This window comes from Panthera pardus, unplaced genomic scaffold, assembly GCF_024362965.1.
Source record: "Panthera pardus isolate Hobbes unplaced genomic scaffold, ASM2436296v1 HiC_scaffold_17, whole genome shotgun sequence".
Lineage (NCBI taxonomy): Eukaryota > Metazoa > Chordata > Mammalia > Carnivora > Felidae > Panthera > Panthera pardus.
In genome coordinates this window covers 33,312,806-33,322,995 of record NW_026526732.1, presented here as the reverse complement: position 1 = coordinate 33,322,995, position 10,190 = coordinate 33,312,806, and the positions used below count along the sequence as shown (strand labels likewise).

General features: G+C 43.5%; 1 pseudogene; it reads left to right on the top strand.

The window, feature by feature from the left end:
* The first annotated feature begins 913 nt into the window (after positions 1-913).
* Positions 914-9,832, top strand: LOC109249820 (actin-related protein 2/3 complex subunit 2-like; annotated as a pseudogene).
* Positions 9,833-10,190: the final 358 nt, after the last annotated feature.

The following is a 10,190-nucleotide window of genomic DNA, read 5'->3' as shown; positions in this document are numbered from 1 at the left end:
TATTTTCCCGGAGAAGCAGGAAACAAAATCTGCTGAGAATTAGCTCTGGCCACACATACGCACAAATTTACTTTATGAAAACGAATACTTCCTTTTCAGACGATAACATCTGTTCTTCAAGTTGTTTATCAATTTTCTTGCAGACCCGTGTGCACTACTTTAAATATGTTTAATTAAAGGGGTGGGGTGTGGGGGAGAGCAGGAAGGACCCCCCCCTGCCCCAGAACACTGGGGAGAGAGGTTGCTCTAGCTGAAGCCTTCTGGGCCTCGGCCTTGGCCAGTGCCCTCCTAAGCCCATGACATGGGGCTTCTGGAATCTTTCATGGGATCCAAAGTGTTGTTCACGGCTCTGAACTCAATTCATCGCAACCCTTTATTCTCCCTTCCATTTCATGGTGTCTTCCACTCCCAACCCCCTAATCAGCATGTGTGTGCACGTGCACATGGAGGCTTACATCACTATCGAGGTTTTGCAAAGGGAAAGGCTGTATTGCTAAAGGCTCCAAAACACACCTGCTCCAAAAGCACAGAGAGAGAAATGATGATGGCATGCCTTCCTGGAATAGCAGATTTTTTCCCTGTGAAACTCAACGCACGGAAGTGATGTTCAAGGCCCTCGTTAACTTCGAAATATTATGTTTCTGCATGTAACTATGGGAATATTTGTTTTGCTTTGCTCTCTTCCTCACTGGTACACAGTGAGAACCAACCAGGAGGATGGATGGCAGGTCAGGAACCAGGAGACACTCTCACTGGTATGGTTGGAAGGGGAGAGGGGTCCTGATGCCCCAAGCCAATCTGCTGGCTGCAAGTCCTGAGCTGCAAGGCTGTAGGGCAGTGAGGGCAGTGCACACGTGGCTGCCCTCCTTGAACTTGCGCATCCTTGAACTTGCACAGGAGGCTTTCTTTAGTGATGGGGGGCGTGGCCGCACCAGACTGGCCTGGTCAGGTTCTCTGTGGTGTGTCCGCTCCTGCTGAGGTGGCAGATGGAGTGGCCAAGAAGTAAGCTGTCCTAATGGTTTCTTTATACACACATTTAGACCCAGATAAAAGCCTGCATACTGAACAGGGTATAAAATGGCTGATTTTCTTTCCAGCTAGAGCAGCTCTTTGCTACAGTTTCCTCAGCTGAGCTGAAAAGGGAGCAGGAAGCCTGAGGATTTATTTTGGAATGCACACACGCACTCACGGCTCTAATTTATTTATACATACGCAAGCTTTGTGACATATCTCTGAAGACACTCGAGTCCTCAGGCTTGGAGCTGAAAGACAAGCCTATTTGAGTGTAAACCCTTTGGTTTTTCACAGAATAAGAGCCTTTCAATTTGACTTCATTGATCAAAAAGCCAAACTATTATGGGGCACCTGGGTGGCTCAGTCAGTTAAGCCTCTGACTTTGGCTCAGGTCATGATCTCGCAGCCTGTGAGTTCAAGCCCCACATCAGGCTCTGTGCTGACAGCTCAGAGCCCAGAGCCTGTTTCAGATTCTGTGTCTTCCTCTCTTTCTGCCCTTCCCCTGCTCATGGTCTCTTTTGCTCTCAAAAATAAATAAAACATAATTTTTTTTAAAATAAGCCAAACTCTTATTAAACAGGGAATGTAGATAATTTAAACCAGAAAGCGAAAGAATCTAGAATTGCTAAGTGTTAATATATGTGAATCACTTTGTTAAGAAAAAAAATCGTTGATAAAAAACCGGAGAATTGGTATCATCAAAGTCATTGAGATCTGCTGGAACAGAGAATGTGTATTAAAACAGGTGACATCCTGGGATCTCCAAGACATGTTTCAGCTTCACCAAAACACACCCAATAAAAACAAACAGGTCACTTGTTTAGTCAACTTGGGTCCGGGACAGTTTTGGCTATTTATACAGATACGATAGGAGGTCTGAAGCTTACATGGCCAACCCTGAATTGTTAACCACATGAAGTGACCCTGTGAAGGTGGCTGTGCCGTCAGCCTACGTCAGCTGGAAAAGTGGTACAGCGTCCAGTGATGGCACACAGCACATTGTCAGTGTGGATGCGGGACAGCACTGCCTCTAGGACATGTCACATCACTGAGGTGGCTTGTCACCCAGGGAGGTGGAAAAATCAGAGAAGCTTAACTCCGGGGCCTCCGGTTCTTATGTGTAAAATAAGGAGGTTGGAACAGATGGGTATTTCCTAAATGATGAGCCATAAAAATTGGATTCGAATATGGATAAGTTTAGAAAAGCCTGGGCTTAGTAAATTAAATAGGATTCTTTATTTAATATATTTAAATTTATTTAATACATTGAATCTTATTTCTTTGACTTAATATATTAACAATACTATACATCCTCCTGAAAAGGGGATAATAAATTATGTTTTCCAAAGGTGCTTGAACACAGAATTCTTTGAGAAATGCTGAACTAGCAGGTCTAATTTTCCATAATTCCAGGGAAGGAATGAGGCCATGAGATACAGCAGTGGGGAAAGAGACACTTGGCTTCTGCTTCCAGAGTCTCCTTCATGACGTCACAAGAACGGGGAAGCTGGAAGGACCCCTGGGAGTCCTTGTGACAACGCCAGGAGTTCTAATTTTGCACAAGCAAATGACATCAGCCCTTTCTAATTAAGGTGAAATATGTTTAGGTAGAGCACATAATGACCTGTGATGTGATGGTTGAGTTGCTGAAAAGTTAACTCATCCCTTCAGAATTCTGGAGCCACCAATAATGCATCCCTTAATTCCAGTCCTGTTCTTTGTATCACGTTAAGATGCCAATGCCCTGGGAGAGAGACCCTTAAACCTAATATATCATTAATGTGTATGAGGCTGAAGCTGTCAGATCTTTTCCTGAGGGAAGATTTTGATTAAAAAAAAGGAAAGAAAGAAAATATGAAAAGCGTGAATATTGACTGGCATAGAGAGGAAAAAGGAGAAAAGAGGGATTGTAGAAATAACATAAGAGAGTCTCAGATTTTATTCTGTTGCATTGTCTCAGGTTGGCTTTCTGAGAAGCAGAGCCTCAGACAGGATTCTTGTGGAAGACGTTTGTTGATGGAATCCTCTCCAGAGAGAGAAAGTTGCAAGAGCAAGATATCTGACAAAAAGGAAAGCTAAGTCAAGACGAGCTATGGCCTAGCTTCAGCCAGGCCCCACAGGGGACACGCTGACCACAGCTGTCCCACAGAGTTTGTCATGCCCCGAGGAGAGGCCAGCCTTTTGAACCTCTGTGTAAGGCAGTCACTGGGTGCCAGCTGTTCTACCGTCCATCCCTGGGGCAGGGCATGACCTCCCAGGCAGGAGACTCTCACACAGCTGAAGGCTCGGCCTTTGTGACAGGGGAAGGTGTGAGCCATCAGAGGCCAACACTCACACCAGCTGGGGCATGGTCGCCTCAGCCAGATGACAGGATCCAGGGGGGCACGGGCTGCACCCATGACCCACCCGTTCAGAATCGGTCTGGTTTGCCTTGACAAAAGTTCAGGTGACTGGAGTAGCGTATAAGGTTCCTCATGTTCCTACACACCTTGGAGTCCTAAATGTTGACAAGAGGCTTCTCCACTGATGAGAGTTTGACATCTCCTTGGGGAGAAATTAACCACACTCCAAGCTCTTCTCTCAGTTCCAGAAATTATTATTATTTTTTTAAGTTTATTTATTTATTTAGAACAAGTTGAGGAGGGGACGAGGGGGTGGGGGACAGCGGATTTGAAGCAGACTCTGTGCTGACAGCAGAGAGCCCGATGTGGGGCCGGAACTCATGAACTGTGAGATCATACCCTGAGCTGAAGTCAGACGCTTACTGAGCCACCCAGGCGCCCCTAGGTGTCCTTGTTTCCAGAAATTATAAAGAGTTAAAGGAATTCTGGTGATTTCCTGTCTGTCTGGATTATTTTTTTCTTTCTTTTAAAAGCATTTTTTAAAGGCCACCTGACATGCTCATATCCTTTTGAGCAATACTAAAGTTCTATATGGAAAAAAAAAATAGGTGTGGCAGGGGAGGATCTATCTTTTGAAAAGAAATGGCTGGCTTCATAGCATTAATTTTTCTCTTACAAATCTGCCTGAAAGAGAGAATGAAAGAAAACGTGTCTTTTAGGTTCTTTACCATAAAACAATTCTAGACCAATTTCAAGGAGATTTCAAGGTAATCCTCAGCAGTTCTTCGTGTAAAGTAAGAGTAGTGTGCTTCTTATTATAAAGGTAATTTGATTTGCCTGATAATTATTATTTAGCTATTAAGTCTTTTCTAGGGTGTGCCTTGGAGGACAGTTAGAAGCTTAGATTTTCTCTTTCAGAAAGCCTCCGGTTCTCTTTTTTATGGGTTCGTCGAATGAGTGGGGCGGGGGGGGGGGGGCGTACAATTCTGCTTAATCCAATGCCCTGTCTCTGCTGGTGTTTGGCAGCTCATGTACGTGACCTCAGCATCCTGCGTATTTTCTAAAGTGGCATTTCTAGTCCTTTTGGAAATTCATCAGGGAAAGGTCCATGAACATTTCTAGAGTATCTTGTAAAAAACTGTATGCTTCTGGAATCCCAAGCATAAGAGCCAGGAATCGTAACAAAGTCTAGGTCAGTAGGAAGACAAAGAACACTCCTCGTGTGCTTCTGTTAAGAGGATTTGTCCATCACCTTCATCAGATCACATGATCTGTTTTATTCTGCAAGGGCCTTGCACAAAAGGCACACTTAAACTACAAAATTCCACATCTTCCTGCCTGCTGGTCAGACTATATTCCTTTTGATGGAGTGCATGTGGTGGCGGGGCGGGGGCGGGGTGCAGTCAGGGGACAGGATGATCTTTCCCTTCCCAAAATCTATGCCTTTAATTTTCCAGGCTTTGGCTCTATATTCATATTCAGCCCTTGGATTTCCAAAAATAATACTCCTCCCGGCCCCCTTCCCCAACCCAAACCCTCTTATTTTCTTTCTGAAAAAAGCCTGGCTTGTGTAAATAAAACATTGCCAAGGCTTTGCTTCTAAGCAATTGGGTCTGCTCTGAATTTACAAAATCCATGCAACAATTCATTTGACTTCAGGCTCCCTCCCCTGGAAAGCAGTGTATATCTGAGTATTCTTGTGAAAGCCAAAACACAGCTTGAATTCTGGAGATGTGCAAGGAAGGACAAGGAAGAGAAGCTACGTACTGTAGCCAAACACTGGTCCCAGTACATCAGTACCTGTTTGTAGAATTAAATCGAATGCTGCGGACGTAGCTAGAGGTTTCCAGCAGGTATGGGGAACCAAGCCATTCTCACCAGCTGGCAGCACATCCAGGCCTTCCTGGAGGACTACACAGCACAGTGAATCATCCTTTGTCCTTCTCATGCATCAGAGAGAAAACAGAGGTCCTCAGATAAAATTGCCGTCAATCCCTGCCCACTCCCAAACTAGCCCCAGTTGGTGCCCAGTTCTTCCCCCTCCTGACTCAAAACAGGAATCATTCCTATTTCCATCTAATGCTGATTCTGGAGAATGTCTAATTGTCTGTTAGGAGATGAAGTAAGTGTCTCCGTTTCTCTGACTCCTTGGCTGATTCAACATCTGTCACATCTGTCACTCCACCTTTGTGCTCCTCTGTTTTTGGCTCTGCTTTCCCGGTTCTGTGTCTCTAGACACATGTCTGTCTCCCACTGGACTGTAAGCTTCTCAAGCGTGGAGACTGTGCCTTATTTGTGCTTACCTTCAGAACATACCATACTGCTTGCATGTGATTGCACTCCTTACAGGGCTGTAGAATGTGTGACCGAATGTCACATGCTTCGAGGAAATTAATATGGGAACATTCCATAAAGTAGGTAGAAGAATGAAAAAAATTTGTTGATGGGGATAACTGTGAGAAAACTATTGTAATCATTTAGTTGCTAGGCAAAGAGCACTGGACTAGCCAATTGTGGCAAGGAGAAGGACTGTGCTCAGGCTCGTAAGGAGGAAATTGGAATCAGAGAAGATTCCTGGTTGGCAAGCCATTGTCAGATCTTTACAGGCGCACCTGGGTGGCTCCGTCGGTTGAACGCCTGACTCTTGATTTTGGCTCAGGTCATGATCTCCCAGCTTATGAGATGGAGCCCTGTGTCAGGCTCCATGCTGATAGCACAGACCCTGCTCTGGATTCTCTCTCCTCCTCTCTGTGCCCCTCCCCCTGCTCATGCTCTCTCTCAAAATAAATAAACATTTAAAATAAATAAAAATCTTTATAATATTCATTCATTCATTAAGTATGCAGTGCCCCTTCTCATGCCAGGCACTAATTTTCAGGCCTGGAGATACAGAGATAAAACAAAATAAGAATATAAACTCAGAAGAATCAGATTTAAGTACTGCAGTCAATTGTTTTAAGCTTGCCAAGTTTGACAGGTATTGGCAGTTGGAAATCTAGGACTGGAGCTTTGGAGAGAGTTCAGATATTGAGATAAATATTTAGGAAAATATTATGCAAAGGGAATAGTTACTTTAGGATTCCCAAGGGTAATTATTGCAGGAAGGATTAAGAAGAAGATATAGTCTTGTGAGATCTTTGAAATATATATTTGGAAACATAAAGAAAACATCCTACAAACACTTGAGCAAGAGAAACAGAGGTTACCTCTTTTGAGGGAGCACCAGTTAAGACACATTAAGGCAGAAGCTGAGCTAGTCATCAGGACTAGTCACACATATTCTGGTCTTCCCTTCCTTCTGGAAACATGATAGGATTATCTGTCCTTAATCCTCTTTGAATTAGGTGAGACAGTATGACTTGCACCCTGAGTGTAGTATGCCTGACTCCCAGCTGGAAACTTTAAGAGACAGAACACAGTTTGCCAAGTGTCCTTCTCTCATTAAAGAATATATTTAGATGAAGCCATCTATTAGGCTGGGTCCCTGAATGACCACGTGAGCAAAGCCACCTTACTGATCCGTGCTGTACTTGTAGCATGAGTGAAAAATAAACCTTTGTTGTGTTAAGCCACTTAGCTTTAAGGGTTGTTTGTTACTGCAGCATTACCCAAGTGATCCTGACTGATACATAGGCTAAACTGCTATAATTAAGAACTCAAAAATCTGTATGCCACATAGTCCTTCATGGTCACAGGTTCCTTCCGTTTTATAGCCTTCCCAACCTCCTTGTGTGTTTCCTCATTCTCATAGTCAAAAGTTGTTCACCAGCTCCACATTCACACTCCAGCCCCATGAAAGGAATGAAGGGCAATCAACTTATTTTTAAGGAAGTGACATTAAAGTTGCACATATCACTCTTCCACACATTCCATTCATGAAAGCCTGGTCACAGAGCCACACCTAACAGCAGGGGTGGCTGGTAAAAGTAGTAACCAGCAGTTATGCACCCTACCAAATCTGGAGTGAGATCAATTCTTTAAAAAGAAGAAAATGGATGGATACTGGTGGCAATTTACAGTGGCTGCCATAGGGTTCATGGCATGTCCAAGGAGCTAACATAAACGTAGTATAGTTATGGCTGGAGAATATAGTGAGATAGAGAGGGTAGCTCAAGGAGAGGTGGCAGGAAAAAAAAAAGAAGAGATGGCAGAGATAAGTGAGGTCAAGGTCAAGGAGGGCCTTCCAAGATTTGTTTAAAAGTAATGGAAATCCACTGAAGAGTTTTAAGTGTGGGAGCAACACAGTCAGATTTGCATTTTAGAAGATTCTTCTGTTTGCAAGAGGGAGGATAGATTGAAAAAGACCAATTAGGCAGCTTTTGTAGAATCTAAGTAAGTAAGAGCTGGTAGTCACTTAACTCCATAGCAGAAGCTCTGGGGACAGGGAGAGGAAGATGAATTCCATTGTTATGTAGAATCCAGAATCAAGAATACTGAAAGGTGTGGTGAGAGCTATGAGGGCTGAGGGAAACCAGAGGGTTAAATATCTTCCCAGATTTTCTGGCTTTAGGATTGAAGTGGATAGTGCTATCAAATCCTGGAGGGAAAATTCTGGCAGAGAATCACATTCACCGGGAAAGAAACAAGTCATTTTGATCACATTGTGTTTAAAGTGCCTGTGGGGTGTCCAAATGGAGATATTTGGCAGTTAGTTATATGTCTATGGTCTTGAGTACAAGTGAGGGATCTAGGATAGATCTGAAGGATTGGGAATTGTTAATGTATGGATAATAATTAAATCCAAGGAAATGGACAAAATGGCCTGGAGAAAGTGGGTTGGGAAGAAAAGGGGAGCTCTGAAGAGCATCAGCATTTGAGGAATGGGAAGAGAGGGAGGGGCCTAACATCATAATTGAGAAGAAAGTGCCGGAGGAAAGACGGAAGAATCAGGAGATACATGGCTTCATGGATGCTGCAGGAAGCAAGAGTTTCAAGGAGAAAGTGAGCAAAAGTCTAAAATGTAATGAGAAATACAGCAAAACAAGACCAGAAAACAGTTTAGATAAAGTATAGTCCAAACAGTACAAGGCAGAAAGCAAATGAAACTTCAAATCATTAAAAAAAAAAAAAAAAAAGAAGAAACATGCAATAAAATGATTGAGGTGAGATTAAATAGAACAGCTATGTCATAAAAGGAAAAGGGCAAAGCAAAGATTTTCAGATTATTTTTTAAATTAAAATTCAACTATGTGCTGCTTACGTGATGCTTGACAGAAAACACGATATCACTAACAGTTTTTGATGGAATAAGCAAATACCACTGAGAGAATCTGAATACTATGATTAATAAATACTACAGAATGGCTAATTCCACAAAGAAGCCATTCCAGGTTCAGGAAATCATACAATGATTAAATCTGAAAGCCCGAAAGATGAAAAATGTTCTGAAAACATCATCAGGGTAAACTCAAAAGCGCTTAAAAGCAACAACAACAATAAATCACTCAGCCTAGGTGGGTGAGGTGGCAGTGGTGGTGGCTAGGTGGCTGGGCAGGCGGGTTCAGGCGTTGGGGCCAACTGCTGCCAGGATCCTGCTGGAGGCAAACAAGTGCATCATTGAGGAGATGCTGGCACTCAATTTCGAGAATGCAGCCCCTCACAGCAAACCAGAAGCAGCAGTCACATGTGCAGATTTCGATGGAGTCTGCTATCGTATTTCAAATCCTAATGGAGACAAAACAAAAGTGATGGTCAGTATTTCTTTGAAATTCAGCAAGGAATTGAGGCACATAGTGCTGATGAGTTATTAAAGAGAGTGTATGGGAGCTTCTTGGTAAATCCTGAGTCAAGATACAATATCTTTTTTGCTATTGTGACTTTGGAAATCTGCTGGCATCCAAGATTCCACTGTGCATCAGGTTGGCATGTTGAAATGAAATTGTTTTGCCTCTGTCTTTGAGAAATACTTCCAGTTCCAAGAAGAGGATAAAGAAGGAGAGAACAGGGCAGTTATCCATGTAGGGATGATGAGACCATGTACGCCGAGTCTTAAAAAGACAGAGTCACAGTCGTCTTCAGCATAGCGCTTAAGGATGTTGATGATGCGGCCATTGGAAAAGTGTTCATGCAGGACTTTGAAGAAGGAGGCAGAGCCAGCCATACAGCCCTACAGGTCCTCTTTAGCCACAGGGAACCTCCTCTCGAGCTGAAAGACAGATGCTATCATGGGTGACAACACTGGCTATCTTAGCTTCATGCTGTTCCCTCACTACACCAATGCCAGTCTTAAGACAACACCATGTTCTGGGTGATTCCCACGTTCCGGGACTATTTGCACTACCACATCAAGGACTTTCAGGCCCATATTCACACAAGTATGCAGGCAAACACATTCCTCAAGGTGCTGAATCATGCATGCCCAGGTGCCAAGAAAAAAGAAATGAAAACAATCACTGGGAAGATGTTTTCATCCAGCTAACTCTTGGGAACAGGATGAGGAAGTGGCTGGCAACTGAAGGCTGGAACACTTGCTACCAGATAATGTAGCTTTAAAAGTAATGGAACACCTCTTCGGGTTCTTAAGGGATTCTCCATTTTGGTTCCATTTTGTACATGTTTGGAAAATAATCTGCAGAAACAAGCTGTGGTTGCAAGGAATTCGTAGTTCTCAGGAATTAAAAAAAGGAAAAAGAAAAACTGTGGGGCGGGGCGTGTGGGTGGCTCAGTTGATGAAGCGTCTGACTCTTGATTTCAGCTCAGGTCATGATCTCGTGGTTCATGAAATCAAACCCCAAGTCGGGCTCTGTGCTGACAGTGCAGAACTTGCTTGGAATTCTCTCCCTCTCTCTCTCTACCCCTCCCACATGTTTTTAGGGGTCATTTTTAATGATCTCT